This window comes from Triticum aestivum, chromosome 6A, assembly GCF_018294505.1.
Source record: "Triticum aestivum cultivar Chinese Spring chromosome 6A, IWGSC CS RefSeq v2.1, whole genome shotgun sequence".
Lineage (NCBI taxonomy): Eukaryota > Viridiplantae > Streptophyta > Magnoliopsida > Poales > Poaceae > Triticum > Triticum aestivum.
The window spans coordinates 162,802,363-162,818,554 of NC_057809.1; positions in this window are offsets into that span (position 1 = coordinate 162,802,363).

The following is a 16,192-nucleotide window of genomic DNA, read 5'->3' on the forward strand; positions in this document are numbered from 1 at the left end:
AATGACAACAACACATGGAGACAAAAACCCGAACCCGAGGAAATAAAATAACTTAGCGCCGGAAACGGCAAGAGTTTGAGAGCATATAAGGTAAATTACATCCGGGGTGTTACAGTAACCCACTACACACATCTGTAAGGAACCGATCTCTTTGTTGAAAAGGGAAAGAAATTGGGGGGTCGGGTAGTTTGTGCACGACTAGATTTGCAGCCCTCACATAGGAAGAAGGGTCAAAGAGAACAAATATGGGACCAGCGCATATATGCTGCTTGGCTACATACTCTTCATCACCCATTTATACGTGCGGACGCACATGGTGCTGGCAGGTCCCATGCATCTATTTTGCTGTTGTTAATCTCAGAATTACCTACTGATTTGTTTTAAAAGAATTTCTCTGTTAATATGAACCAATGCAACCATTTTAGAAATGCTACTGTCGTAAACTTTGTTTTCCATCAAGATAAGGTAGATGCTTCTTTTTGTGGCCGCATGTTTCATCCTCCTTTATTGGCCAGTAATTGTTTTTTTGCCTCTTAAAACAGGGATATCCATTCCACTTGTTGCTATAGAAAACTTAAATGTCACACCGGCAACTTTGCTTGATTTCAGTGCAACTGCACAAAACTTGATTGGATTTCCTATTCGTGTTGGTAGATTCGTATTTTATGTTGGTCATCTCATGAAAGGTCTGTACAGGCCTTCATCCACATGGTTGTGCAGTGTGCTTTGAGATGCTGCGCTACTTCTATTGGTACTGTTTTAAATAAATGATGAATTGAAGATATTGTATTGCTGTCTTTTCCCATTAAGTAGTGATCAAAAATGGGACCAACCCAGACATGATGCTTGTTGCTTTGTTACAACAAATTCAGCATCACCCCCTTTATAAGCCAGTAATTGATGCCACTCTCAGAATTAACTACTGAATCTTATTTCAAAACTGCAACACTTGTTAGGGATTGGCGGGATTACCATTTTTGTGGCCACATGTTTCATCCTCCTTTATTAGCCAGTAATTGATTCCTTTTTTGCCTCTGTTTATATAGGGATATCTATTCAACTTGTTGCTATTGTGACATTTTGCTTCGCTAGGCGAAACACTTTGCTTGATTTCAGTGCAACTGCACAAAACAAGATTGGATTTCCTATTCGTGTTGGCAGATTCATACATGATCTTGTGTGCGTCATGACAGGTTGGTACTTACCTTCATCCACATGATCGTGCAGTGTGTTTTGAGATGTTGTGCTACTTGTATTAGTACTATTTTCAATAAATGATGAATTGAAGCTATTGTATTGCTATCTTTTCCCATTAAGTAGTGAACAAAAATGGGACCAACCCAGACATGATGCTTGTTGCTTTGTTACAACAAATTCAGCATCACCCCCTTTATAAGCTAGTAATTGCTGCCACTCTCAGAATTAACTATTGAATCTTATTTCAAAACTGCAACACTTGTTGGGGATTGGCCGGATTACCATTTTTGTGGCCGCATGTTTCATCCTCCTTTATTAGCCAGTAATTGATTCCTTTTTGCCTCTGTTTATACAGGGATATCTATTCAACTTGCTGCTATTGCGACATTTTGCTTCGCTAGGTGAAACACTTTGCTTGATTTCAGTGCAACTGCACAAAACGAGATTGGATTTCCTATTCGTGTTGGCATATTTTATCGTTGTTGGTCTCATGAAAGGTCAGTACAGGCCTTCATCCACATGATTGTGCAGTGTGCTTTGAGATGTTGTGCTACTTGTATTGGTACTGTTTTAAATAAATGTTGAATTGAAGCTATTGTATTGCTGTCTTTTCCCATTAAGTAGTGAACAAAAATGGAACCAACCCAGACATGATGCTTGTTGCTTTGTTACAACAAACTCTGCATCACCCCCTTTATAAGTAGATGGAAGCACATACTGTTGTTGCGCCCACTCTACCCTGGAACTGAATCTTAGTTCAAAAATGCAAACACTTGTTAGGGATCGGTAGGAGTACCATTTCTGTTAGCGATCGGCCAGAGTACATGTTTAAGAAATGTATTGTTCAGATAATGTCTCTGTTATTATATATCAGTTACAGACTTACAGTGTTTTACAAATGGTACTATCCTGCTTTGTAGTTCTTTCTACATGTTTAACCAAGGTATTGTTAAGATAATGTCTCTGTTAAAATGAATCAGTCGCATTGTTTCAGGAATGATACTTTTCTGCTTTTTCGTTCTTTATACATCTTGAAACAAGGCATTGTTAAGATAATGTCTCAGTTAATATGAATGAATCACATTGATTGAGAATTGCTACTCTCCTGCTTTGTTTCCCATTAAGATAAGGTAGATTAGTAGATGTTTTTCTTCTGGGAGTACAAGTCATCAACCGTTATTTCTCAGTAATTGTTTCCCTTATACCTTTTGTTGCTTACAGGGATATCAAAATTAAAGATCGGTTTTATTCCGACTTCGATTTTAGTTCAGCTGCACAAAAGGAGCCAATCTGTCCAAGGCAAACTGCTGCATTACTGGGTCCAGTTGGTCGTTCCACTTTGTAGAAAGAAGCAGTCATTGCTTATGCTACATTACAGAAGGAATGACCGAGAAGCTTTATAGAGTATTAGGCCTTCCACTATGTAGGCCAAAACAGGTGCCAATTTCACCTTCTTAGTTTGGCACCGAATCCCTCCATTGCTACAGCCGGTGCCATAAATATTAGACACTGGTGACATGACTAGTCTGCAGAGACCATTGGCAATTTAACAACACGTGGAGTGCCCTGGGCAAGAAGTGCCCAAACAAGTACAAGAAGCGACAGGACTCCACGATCATAGGCATTACATATTTTGAATGGGAAAAGCTTGTCAAAGTTTAATCATTGATGTTAGCAAGAAGCGACAGGACTCCACGGTCATAGGCATTACATATTTTGAATGAGAAAAGCTTGTCAAAGATTAATCATTGATGTTAGCAAGAAGACGTTAGTTTAATATATTGGAATTGGAAAACCTTGTCAAAGTTTGCTCATTGATGTTAGCCAGAAGACATGCATTTGATATTTTTGAGTGGGACGCCCTTGCTGTGAGCAGCGTCGATTGTTTTTCCTATTCCCATGTTCAGTTTAGAAGTAAATAGTTACTCTGTTGAGATATTCCTGTGTTGAGAGTTTGTTTTGACTATTGTCTATGTAATGCCAGGCCTTGTGTTTGATTGCAAAGTTGAGCTTGGAATGTTGTGGCATGCTGCATCACGAGCTATCACCGTGCCTCCTGAGAATAATTCTTCGTATTGTTTTGCATGTCGATCTAATGCCAGTGATTTGCTTGTTAAGAAGACCATCCTCTTCTGTTGTTTCCGTGCTTAAGAAGTTCATCGTCTGATGTTTAATTCATAGCCTATACGACAAGTCGGGTAGGTTAGACGTGAAACCATATAATCTTCCGACCAACTCATGATATTAGGCCGTGATTGGATCGTTGTTTTCCAACCAAAATCGCTTGTAAAACTGACGCTTGTAAATTAAAGAAGATGGTCTCGGGCGAAGGCGCTTGGTTGGTCGATTTCGCCTAGTAAAATATCGGAACTACTTGACACACGATAAAAACGCTGAACGACACTCGGACGATTGCTAATCCAGCCGTTAGCTATTGTTTCAGCCTTGCCCATGGATGGCATGATATGCACGTCGTGCATGTATCGTCTGGTAATGCCGTCCATATAGCAGTGCTCGTAAAATATACACTGGTCTCTCAAATTACACGCATAACCCGCCGGTTTTACTTACAGAACTCGGGCCCTCGGTTTCATTACGCCTGTATTTTACGCGTTGTTTTCAATGACGAGTAAATTACACTTGTATGTTAATACATGTTTGAAATAAACCAGAGCTCCCAAATGCGGCCTTACCGTTTCATGCTGTCTCAGTTTCTCGAAGGTGCTCATAGGTGTCCGATGATCCTGGCTTCCTGAATGAGTAGCGGGCGCTGTATCAGACCATCCGTAGGGACCGCGAGGCCCTCTCTGTTGTCCTTCGAGTTGTTGCGCTCGCCGTGGCGCCGAGCATTGTTAACATCGTCAACGAACATGAGGATTCAGGAGGTGACTTTATTTTGACTGGATGACACTAGGGACCCATTAGGGCCATAGCCGTACATACGCAAGTGCCTCCTTATTATGTACAACTATATTTTTTTTGCTTTCTCTTGGTTTCCTGACATCACGGTCCCACACCATCGTCAACCTATGTAGTCAATATAAATGAGAGAATTGCACAAGGTGCGGCCGACAGCTGGGACCAAGCTGCTCGAGCAGTATTTGTGTTTTTGAGGCGTGAGCACTGCAGAGTTTTTCTTGGCGATGATTTCGTTGTTGTTTAGAGGAGAGCAGGGTATTAACTGGGCGGGTTGTGGCCCGTCTAGCCCAGGCCAGATATCCATCCCAGATACTAATTTTTTCAAGATGAAAATGGCTAGCCCAGCTATACGTCTTTTTAAGAATACCCAGGCAAGGTCAACTTGTTATTCTCCGCCCCGCTGGGATGCAAATCTTTCCTAGGAGGGATGCATTAGGCTTAACAGGAAAATGGGCTTTAAAAAATAATAAATGGGATGTAATTATAAAAACTGGGCAGTAACTATAAAAAAAATGCACCAAACACGAAATTAGTTTATAAAATATTATTTATGGATTTTGAAAATCTTAAATTTTCATTGTTGCACGCGCAATGTTTTGTTGGATTTTTACGTAATACAAATTTATATTTAATCTTACTAGAAATTTCGGCATAAAAATATTTCGGAGCCCATCAAAATGTGGGAAATTTTATTGAATTCTGTATTCAACGGTTGGTTGAAATTATTAATCATTGTCCTAGCTAGAAAATGGGCTGTACTTTTAACAAACTGTAAATGGGCTGTTGTAAATTCCATTAGAAGTCCAAAATGGGTTGTACATTCTTACAAAACGCAAATGGGCTATAAGTTCCCTGCCACACACTTGTGGGCCTACTAAGTGACACATCCCCTAAAACAAATAAGTTGACGCGTATGCAAGGCTTTGCCAACTTATTATAATCAACACACGGTTCTAGCAGTAGTGGCCGTTCGATGTCTATCCAACGAATGTCGTGCTTCTTCTTCAATCTCGGATATTCTTAGCTTCGGCCACCCAAAAAATGATTCCTCCCCCTGACATCTGGGGCGCACCGTTTCAGAGGCTGACCCGTGGGCCTACTAAGTTGGAGTGTACCAAGGGCTTTGTCAACTTAGTCAATAACAAACGTTTCTAGCTTCAGTGACCGTACGATGTCCATCCAACGGCCGTAGTGCTTCTTCAACCTCTGGTCTTCTTGGTCCAGCCGCCCAAAGCAGCGCCGGTCGTGCCGCCTGCTCCTGCCTCCCGTGGCCAGCTGTGCTGCCGCGGAGGCCTCACCGCCCCCATACTACTCCCACCACTGGCCAGGCCATCCCTCCACTCACCCACACCCCCTGTTATTCTGCGGCGACGGCAGCCTCACACCGCAGCCGAACTAGTGAACCCTCGTACTCCTCTCCGCGCGGGATTCCACTGCTGCGTCTTCCCCGGCTCCATGTAGTCCCCTTCCTAGGCCTCGCCATCATCCAGACCACCGCCCTGGTTCTCTCAGCTCGGCTTGGTCAATGTGGTCAACGACCGACTTCCATCGGAAGAGTACTGTACGTGGAGAGGCTCACAGCTGGGCCCAGGCGGCCGCAAGGAAGTGCCTCCTTATTACGTGCAAAATAATTATTCCTCCACCTTACAACAGGGACTCACCGGACAGGCCACCTTATTTCGCGAAAAAAATGTTTCCCCCCTGACTTCTCGGACCCACCGGACGGGCCAGCGTATTTCGCGAAAAAAATGTTCCCCCCGCTGTCAGCTCGGACCCACTGGAAGTGCCTCCTTATTACGCAAAAAAATGAATACCTCCTGCTAGCTGGGACCCACCATGGTGGGAGGCTGACTTGTGGGCCTACTAAGTTGACTGGGACGGGGCCCTTTGTCAACATTAGTCAATATGAATGATTCTAGCTCCAGTGACCGTATGATGTCCATCCAACGGTCGTAGTGCTTCTTCAACCTCTAGTCTTCTTGCTCCAGCCGCCCAAAGCAGCACCGGTCGTGCTGCATGCTCCTGCCTCCCGTGGCCGGCTGTGCTGCCGCGGAGGCCTCACCGCCCCCTACTATTCCCACCACTGGCCAGGCCCTGCGGCGACGGCAGCCTCACACCGCAGCCGAACAAGTGAACCCTCGTACTCCTCTCCGCGCGGGCTTCCACTGCCGTGTCTTCCTCGACTCCCCGTCGACCACCGCCCTGGTGCTCTCGACGCGGCGTGATCAACGTGGTCAAGGAACGACTTCCATCGGACGTGGACTGTACGTGGAGAGGCTGACAGCTGCGTCCACGGCCATAGCAAGGAAGTGCCTCCTTATTACGTGCAAAATAATTATTCCTCCACCTGACAGCGGGGACCCACGGACGGGCCACCATATTTTGCGAAAAAAACGTTTACCCCCTGACTGTTGGGACCCACCAGCTACACCTTCGCACGCAAGGAAGTGCGTCCGGCCAAAAAAAACAAAATGATTCGCCCCCCTGACTGCTGGGACCCACCAGCTACATCTTCGCACGCAAGGAAGTGCCTGACAGTCGGGACCCACCTGGTCGAAGCGTACGTAGCGTTGTCATTCTGGTCGCGAATGTGTACATACATATATACTGGTCGATGTAGAGGCGCGCATGTGTCGTAGTATAGGCGCACATGTATCATGTACACATACGTACAACGGTCAGGGTGCAAGAAAGAAAATACGGCCACATATGTGTACATATGGGCGGGGTCTCGAACGCCTACTCGCGCATACGTACGGCGAGGGCTCGTGTACATGGCTGAGTCGGAACGGAGAAACAGCGTCGTTGTCGTGTTCATGGGGAGGCAACGGAATGCGTCGTGATCATCGGGAGGGCTTGGACGGAACAGGCGATGGAAATGAGGCCTGGCGTACCGCAGAACGGAGGAAACGGCCTTGTGTTCGACCGGCCATGTTCGAAACGGGATCCTGTTCATCGGGAGGGGTGTAGCATACCGCAAAACGGAGGAAACGGATCTCCTACGGTCGAAACAGGGGTCCTGTTGATCGGGAGGGGTGTGGCGTACCGCAAAACGGAGGAAACAGACCTCCTACAGTCAAAACGGGGTTCCTGAATCGGGAGGGGTGTGGCGTACCGCAAAATGGAGGAAACGGACTTGTGTTGGAGCACTACGGTCGAAACGGGGGTCCTGTTCATCTGGAGGGGTGTGGCGTACCGCGAAACGGTACTCCACGGGATACTGTTCATCTCCACCGTCGACCTCCTACAGCCTCCACGGGCTCCTGTTCATCCAGCCTCCACCGCGCGCTACTCCACCGGCTACTGTTCAACCACCCCTCGACTGTCTACTGTTCATCCAGCCCTCCAGACCACGGGGTCCTGTTCAACCACCCCTCCATGGGCACCCCTCCACTGTCTAGTGTTCATCCAGTCCTCCACACCACGGGGTCCTGTTCATCGACCCCTCCACGGGCACCCCTCCACTGTCTACTGTTCATACAGCCCTCCACCACACCACGGGGTCCTATTCATCCAGAGGCAACGCCACCGCTCACTGTTCATCCAACCCCCCCCCCCCCCCCCCCCCCCCGCAACGCTCACTCTTCATCCCATCGATCGGCTTCAGTTAGCAGCAGTAGCGAAGGAATCGCTCGATCGGGTTCAGTTAACAGGCATCAATCAATCGCTCGGTTCAGTAACGCATAGCCTGCAGTGCAATCACTCGGGTTCAGTTAGAGCCCAACGCCTCGCTCGGGTTCAGTTAGAGCCAACACCTCACACACGCGCGCATACGTGTACGAGAGAAACACGCATCGCTCGGCCCCCGACCTCCCACCGTAACCGGGAACTCCCAAAATTTTCCTCACCCTCGCTTCTACCACGGTGTTTTCCGTCATGGACGGCCCAAAGAATGTCATGCAGTTGCGTCTCCAGCCCGCCCAGGACGAAAAGCCCATTTTCTGTCATGATTTTTTGTCATAGAAGTAGGAGCCCACCACATCTATGATGATACCGGGTTTTGTCACGATTATCGTCATAGAAGTGTCATATGTATGACAGAAAAATAATTCGTTCGGCCCAAAATGTCACAGATGTGTCTTTTTTTGTGTGAAGACATGCGCTTCATCAGATAGCATTGTCTGCTCTAAAGACCCTGTTTCCACTCTAGATTTTTCCATGACCGTGCCGAATGGCTGATGCATAGGAAGAGTAATTGAATGTACTGAAATTGTTGACAAATTTAACACGTAATAAAAAATGATGTCATGATATAATTCACATATAAGATTGGCTAACCAGGGTGGCATTGCAAAATTCACATATATGATGCCTGGCTAAACAAGATGGCATTGCATGATTCACATATATGATAAAGAAACTAAACACATGGCATTGACACAAAGCATGTCTAAACTAAGCAGATGACATCTTTGATGTATACAGTAAGCAATGCAAGGCACCATATGCATGATATTACCAACATCAGCATGCCAAGTTAGAGTGAAGACCTCATGGGGTAAATAGGAGTGGCCTTCTGCTTCTGAATCCCCCTCAGAATAGTTATCTTCCTCTTGATTACGGTCCGAAATGGGTGGATGGGGGCTGCCTTTGCGCCCACCATGGAGTGACATCTTCATGAAATTTTATTGCCACGCAAGGCTCGTCTCTCTTGCTCTACATGTTCAGTTCCATTGTGTACAATAACTGACATGCATAGGAATAAAGCATAGTGAAATTATGTAAGGAGTGCATGCACAAATCCAGAGTGATGGTAGCAAACTGTGGATAGACCCAAAACCAATGATAGCAGACAGATAATAGCTTTAGTTAAAAAATATAGATAATGGCTCCTTTAATGTTTATTTGCACCCAACATGAAACTCATAGTAGACACCGGAGATTAACCAGATAGTAGACAAATAGTACTGATTGCTGCCCCAATATGTACCCCACAACCATTTAAAAACTCAAGTTTCCGCATAAGTTTGGACCTGACTCAGAGTCTAATAGGTGAACACGACGATAAAGTAGCATGTCATCATATTAAGATATGCATAACATAAGCAGACACGTAAGAGTGCGACCTCTCTTGCAGACCCATGTAGTCCTCAAGGTCATCTGCTCAGTTGATGATGGTAATGCAGTTGTCGTGGCTGCCGGCGGCGGGGAAGAAGATCTGAGGCGGCGAAAGACAGTCTGGAGAGCGGATCCCTACTGTTGTGAACCCTTTCGTAGTTGGAGCAGCTGAGCTGGGGTGGAACACGGCACCGCAGGAGCAGGACAAACCACACAAGGTTTTCTTTGACACATATCTGTAACAGAAGTAATTGTGTAAGGGCTTGTTTGAATTTGAGGATTCTAACACTGCAGGGATAGGAAATAGACAGGAATAGGATAGGAATGCATGTGCAAAACAGAGAATTTAAAAACAGAGGATTTCTGCCAATCTGGTTGTTTGGTTCACAAGAATTGGAAGATCACAGGATGCAAAGAAGCATGGTGAGATTAAGTCAAACCACAAGAAAATGTACGGTTATAATGCTATTATGCTACTATCTCTTAGTCTTGTGCTTCAAGAATAGGAATTTGAAAAGGAGGACAAGTGGAAATTAAAATTCCTACGGTTTTTATTTCAACGAGACACTAAAGGAACAAATCCTATAGTTTTCCTTTGCTCCATTCCTTTGCACCAAATTCATGAAAAGTAGTACCATACGAAACTTTCCAATTCCTATGTTTTTCATTAACTTTTCCTTTCAAGCACTGGCGATTCTAGTAGGCAGGCTTGAGCAAGGAAAAACCTACACTAAAAAAATGTTTTTGTGCTACTTCTATTGCTTTGGACCCAGACCACTACCCTACTAGCTCAACTCCCAGGGCCATCGACAAATGCACAGCTCAAACGCGCAGAGATAAATAATGATGGCTTTCAAGAGAGTCCATCACGGATAGCTAAGTTGCCTGGTACCTCACTGCTTGTCATATAGTAGGATAAAATAATCGTATTTCACGTTACTCCGTGTGCTCAGTGGACAACATATATAACATGTAGAGTAGAAAATATATGCAACAAGTGTACAACCTCTTTGGCGAAGCCATGTCGATATCATCGTGATTGGGTTGGCCGGTGAGTTGGCGAAGCCATGTCGATCTCACCATGATTGGGTTGGCCGGTGAGGATGCTCTGGCTGACTTGGCCATCGGAGGAGGGGAAGAAGATCTTAGGCGTCTGTAGATGGAGCCCGAGGTACCGCTCCACTGTGATGGAGGGTTTCATCGTGGGAGCAGCTCCGATGAGTTGTACGACGCCGAGGCTGAAGCAGGACAAGAGAGACAACGTTAACCTGAGTGGAATTATAATAGCATCTCCAATAGATGACATAAAATACATAACCACAAAGTGCTAGATGTAAAATACATCATCCGCTCATCTCTGAGTTTAACTATCAAAACTGAGTTTAACTGTCCAAACTGAACTTGACTATCGAAACTGAATTTTGCTATTGAAACTGAACGCACTAGAGGTGAGGCTACATGTCAGTCGACTGACTTTTTCATCTCTGGTCAGTCGATTTTGCAGCCGTTGGATACGAAATCAAGGGCCTACAGTTCATCTTCAACCTCCACCCCCTGAGCCGCCAGCCACCACCGGCCAAACAGCAGCCCGCGGTCGGCGGTGCGCCGCCCTGCCCGCCCCGAAAACACTCCCCACCGTCGGTCTGTCACTGCCTCGGCCATCCCTCTAGGCCCCACCCTGCCGATCTTTTTCTCTGGCGATCCCCATGCCACCGCCCCACCGCCGCTCCACCCTGAACCCTAAGATAAAGAGTGGAGTACCTCTCCGGTGAGCTCCCCTCCCTGCTGCGGCTAGTTTTTCCTTAACTCCCGCGAGTGCCCCCACCCATTGAAAATCGACTGACCCAAAAGTCGATTCAGTTGACTGAAGTGTACCTAAATCAGAGCAGCATCACAAGCAAGAGCAAGAGCAGCAGCACGAGGAAGAGCAAGAGCAAGAGCAGACAAGGCAGGTGACCGAGGGCAAGAGCAGAGCAGCAGCGCGAGCGAGAGCTAAAGCAGCAGCAGTTCCTACTGATGTGGACGCCATTGCCAAGGTGGCAACGCCATGGAGGAAGTGGACGGCGACGCCACCATGGATGGAGGCGCACTATGTCGGCTTGGGACCGAGCGTCGGCAGCACCGTGAGATCGAATCAAGAAGAAAATGCGGCGATTAGTGTACAATCTCTTTGGTGGCGCCGATTAGGCCGCAGCTTCATCCGAGGAAACGGTAATGATGATGCTCTTCCGGTGGTGCGGGTGAAGACAGTGGTGTGGGAATGGAGGTGGAGCGGAAGATGAGGGGAACGTCGGGGCAGCTCCTTGGAGGTGGAGGACGGGGTGGCTGAACCGGCGGGACGACCAGATCGACGACGGATCCTAATCCGGTACGGTGATGAGGGATGTCGAGGCTTTTCTATGGACGACATCATCGGGGAAGAGGCTCCTGCTAGGTGGTGGACAAAGGAGGGTGTGGGGCTTCGCAGGTTTTCACGGCCTCGGTGTACGAATGGGTGGGCGGATGGGATGGGAGTGGGGAACCATGGCCTAGGGACGCTCTTGTCCGAAATTTGGGGTAAGTTACGAAAGTACCCCCACCGATTTGAGGCGGTTCTTTCAGTTCAGGGGTATCACGGGCATTTCACGTGTCGGGATTTCACAGGAGGTAGGAGTTTTTGCGTGCGTTGTAATTTTGGAATAGCAAGGCCCGGGTTGAGATGGAGGGAGTTGTCGGAGCACAATGAGACAAAGATTTATCTTAAATATTTCGGGGTAACAAGGCGCGGCTTGAAGAGGCAGGAGTTTCGCAGCACGATAGACCGAGACCCTAGCTTGAAATTTCGGCATAACAAGGTGTGGCTTGAAATTTCGGGAGAACAAGCTTAACGTGCACACAAAAAAAGACAATTTAGACTAGTATGATATACTACGTACAATGTGTTTAACACGCACAACACACACAAAGACACCATTTAGACTAGTAAGGCACACGTTCAATGCACGCATGAGATTTGGCAACCAAATTATGAATAAATACCACATCATAGCATGTAAGCTTTGAGTCATATATGCATGATGTAGATGTTCGTTTAATTCTTATAGTTCATTTCATTCAAAATCATCTAGTTTTTATAAGAAAGCTAATCTATTTTAAGATTCATGGAATTGTGCGTTATAAGGCATAAAGTAAAAACAAATCATGTAGAAAAACATTTGGGCAATTCTGATACGGAGGATTCTAGAACAAAGAAGAAGTGCTTGTGTTTTGAGGTTTGTGCATTATGCTTAATTTCAACCATAGAGTCTTCTAGATTGTACATGTGCCAAAATCTCGTGGAAGCTAGATGGTATCCAACGACCAGTAGTGCTCAAATTTTCCAGCTCTGCACCATCGGATTTGCCTCATCCAACGACCATCTTTCAAAGTTATCCGCACACTATATAAAAAATTATAAAATATAATATATATAGGGGTATAGATATAGATATGTGATGCGAAAGCCACCCATCATCTCCAATTAGAATAGTGTGTCCATGCACGGATGCAATGTGGCCAAACGATGTCTGCCATCGGTATCTCAAATTCAAACCAGTCTGACCTTGTTCAATGTGTATACATTACAACATGCTCGTTTCCAAACCACACCGCGCAGATCTCAGTTATATTCATGCATGCATGGGTTTCAAACATCATGATCTCTTATTCAAATATTTGAATTCAACTTTACATTGATTATGACCTCACCTAGTCTTTTACACCCACACATTGGTCTTCTCTTTATAATTGTACCACTAACTTTCTCTCGTGCATGCATGCACACACACTACCAGTCCGCATTATCCATCGCACACATGCAATCTTTTTCTTTAGGCCGGTCTCCCATGAAGGCACACACACACACATCCCCCTCTCCATCATATCAGGCATTCTTTATCTCTCACGTGCATGTGCAACGATCGATGTTCCTCTGTGTGTGTGTATATAGCCAGGTCTTTCATAGTTTTCCAGATAAACCGATCAATCTATATATCTAGTGAGGTCTCACCCTCTTTCCCACGTCCACATCAATCAATCTATACCTCTCTATATAGGATTACATATATAGCTAATACACCCACATTAATTATATATCCAATGCCCCCCCTCTCATCATCCATGCCTTCCGCTTCATCTCTCAGACACGCGCATAATGCTGAAGACACGGGGCATCAAGGGCCCTGCCTCCCCCTAACATCACTATATATCAAGGCTAATATGAATGTGATCATTAGACAAATGCTAGTAAAATGGTTTAAGTTGATGAATTGACCCTCCTCGTAAAGGATTAGCAATGCTTGCCCCCCTAGATCATGGGACATTTTTCATGGCTCCTCCACTGCACGCAATAGTGCATGTTCTCGTCCCCTCTCTCTAAATATCGATCTCAAAGTTGTGCACTCCTTCATAGTCTCCCTCCACTCGGCCCCTCGCACCATCTTCTAGCCCCCCACCAGATTTTGCCACGTGTACAATCTAGCAGACTCCATGGTTGAACTTAAGCATAATGCACAAATCTCGAAACAACAGTGGTTCTCCTTTGTTCTAGAGTCTGCCGTATCATAACAGCCCAAACTTTTTTTCTAGTTGAATTGCCATTATTTGTTTTTACTTTATGCTTTACAACACACAATTCCATGAATCATAAAATAGATTAAGGGCTTCGTTGATTCAAAGGATTCTCAAAGGAATTTTGGAGGATTCTAATCCTTAGGAATTTTTCCTATCTTGGTTGTTTGATTCGTAGGATTGTAAACCATAGGAATTTTTCCATAAGATTCATTTGCATTAGATTTCATAGGAAATATCCCATCCACTCAAACCTCTTTGAAAGAATTCTGCGTTTTTTATGCAGAATCAAACACTTGTACAATCCTTTAGGATTCAAGACGACATTCCACTCTAATCCCATGTTCTTCCAATTCCCACGTTTTGGAAATCCTATGAATCAAAGAGGCCCTAGTTTTTTTATAAAAACTAATTCATTTTGAATGAGATGAACTATAGGAATTAAACGAAGGTCTACATCAGGCATATATGACTCAGAGCTTACATGCTATAGTGTGGTATTTATTCATAATTTGGTTGCAAAATCTGACGCGTGCAATGCACGTGTACCTTAATAGTACTTAGAGTATGTGCAAAACACAATGGCACGCTACACAGTGTCTCTCTTACAGTTCATGAAGCCACGTGGCACATGTGGAGGCGTTGTCGTGACATCCTTGCATGATTGATCACAGTGACGTGCTGCTAGTTCCAGAAGAATGTACTCGTCCTCCCTGAGACACATTGGCGGTACATGCACGAAGCGAAGATGTGCACGCACGCCACGCACGCACTCATTCCCTCGCACGCACACGCGAGTACACGGGCGGACGCAATTTTGTACCAAGATCCACCTGATGTGATAATTTGACGCATGTAAAGTCCTTCACTTCATTGATGGTCAATTAATACAGCGCATGCAAATTGAGTGGACGTGAGGGCGGAAGAAAGACATTACTACTCCATTGAACGCATGCGAGTAGTTAAATCATGGGTTGCTAGTAGTACTTCCATTGGTCTCCTTCGTATTTTGTGCCAATTTTTGAAAGTAACATAATATTTACGCATCTGAGCAGTGTAGTCTACTTGAAATTTATGTTCCACTAAACTGATCGAGAGCCGTTTCGGGCCTCGAAACCAAAACCCATCAATTTATCTTTACCTTATTCCCATCACATTCAAAAGTACTAGTGCTACAATTAAGTGCAAGCCTGGTCACACCTACTAGTACGTACCAAACCTGAATATGTTCCCACTATGCAGGTATTAGTACTTGTCGGAGTAATGGGCCACGGGTAGGCCAACCCGAGCCCCAGAACCTTTCAAGACATCGGGGTAGGCTGTGCCCCTCAAGACCCCAGGACGAAGAGCCGCCTTCAAGAAGCCAACGGCAGGATGGCCAACTGACCACTCACGGCCGAGTCCCAAGGATGACTTCAGGGAAAGCCGACTCCCGACTGGCGACTTCCAGAGAAGCCGGCTTTGGGGAGTCGGCCTGCGACTCCAACACCCCCACGACCTCATCAAATGGGACGGGGCAGGGGAGTGGCAACGACGAAGCCCGCCCCTGCCCCTTACCAAGGGCAGGCATGGCCACAGCACGCCGTACCCCGAAAGATCTCCGTGCGGCGTGGCACTATTGCCATGCCGGCCCTAACATTAGCACGGCAGGGCCGAATCCTGCACCCACGACGGCTTGTCTGTACGGCCTAGAGGCAGCGGGTCCCACCAGTCAGTGAGACCCCAGGAGACGGCAAGAAGACCACCAGTCAAACCCGTCGAGAGTCGGCCCCTGGGAGTCGGCCGAGCCCTCCCACGGGGCCCACGCGCCATTAATCAAGATGTGATGGGGAGTGGCAATAGTGATCGCCCGCCAGGCGGTGGGGCTGTTGCCACGACCTCATGATCAAGCCCGCGTTATCAGAAGCAAGGCTACAGTAACCAACAGCCGGCAAGACCCGCCAGCGGCGGACGCGGCCTGTCGGCTCCATACCAGGTCAGTCAACGGGTCCCGCCAGCCGGCAAGACCCGCCAGCGGCGGACGCGGCCTGTCGGCTCCATACCAGGTCAGTCAACGGGTCCCGCCAGCCGGCGAGCCCCAGCGGTCGGCAGAGAAGACGCAGGCCAGAGGCGCTGACGGCTGGGCCCACGTCCAGCCAGATTACCATTGTACCCCTGGGGGGTAGGCCTATATAAACCTCCCAGGGCACCCATGCAAATGGTTGGAACCCATTAGCTCTAGACCAGATCATATAGAAGGGAGAGAGCTAGCCTCGCCCTCTCCAACCACCAGAAAACAGCTCAAGGAGCAACCGTGTAAACACTTTGCCATAGTGATCATGCGGAGACCCCGCAGAGCAGCAGTAGGGGTATTATCTCCCCGGAGATCCCTGAAGCTGGGTAAGATTCGCCGCTGCATGCCTTTGCCTCATCCCGTTTCCAGGCACCGGCG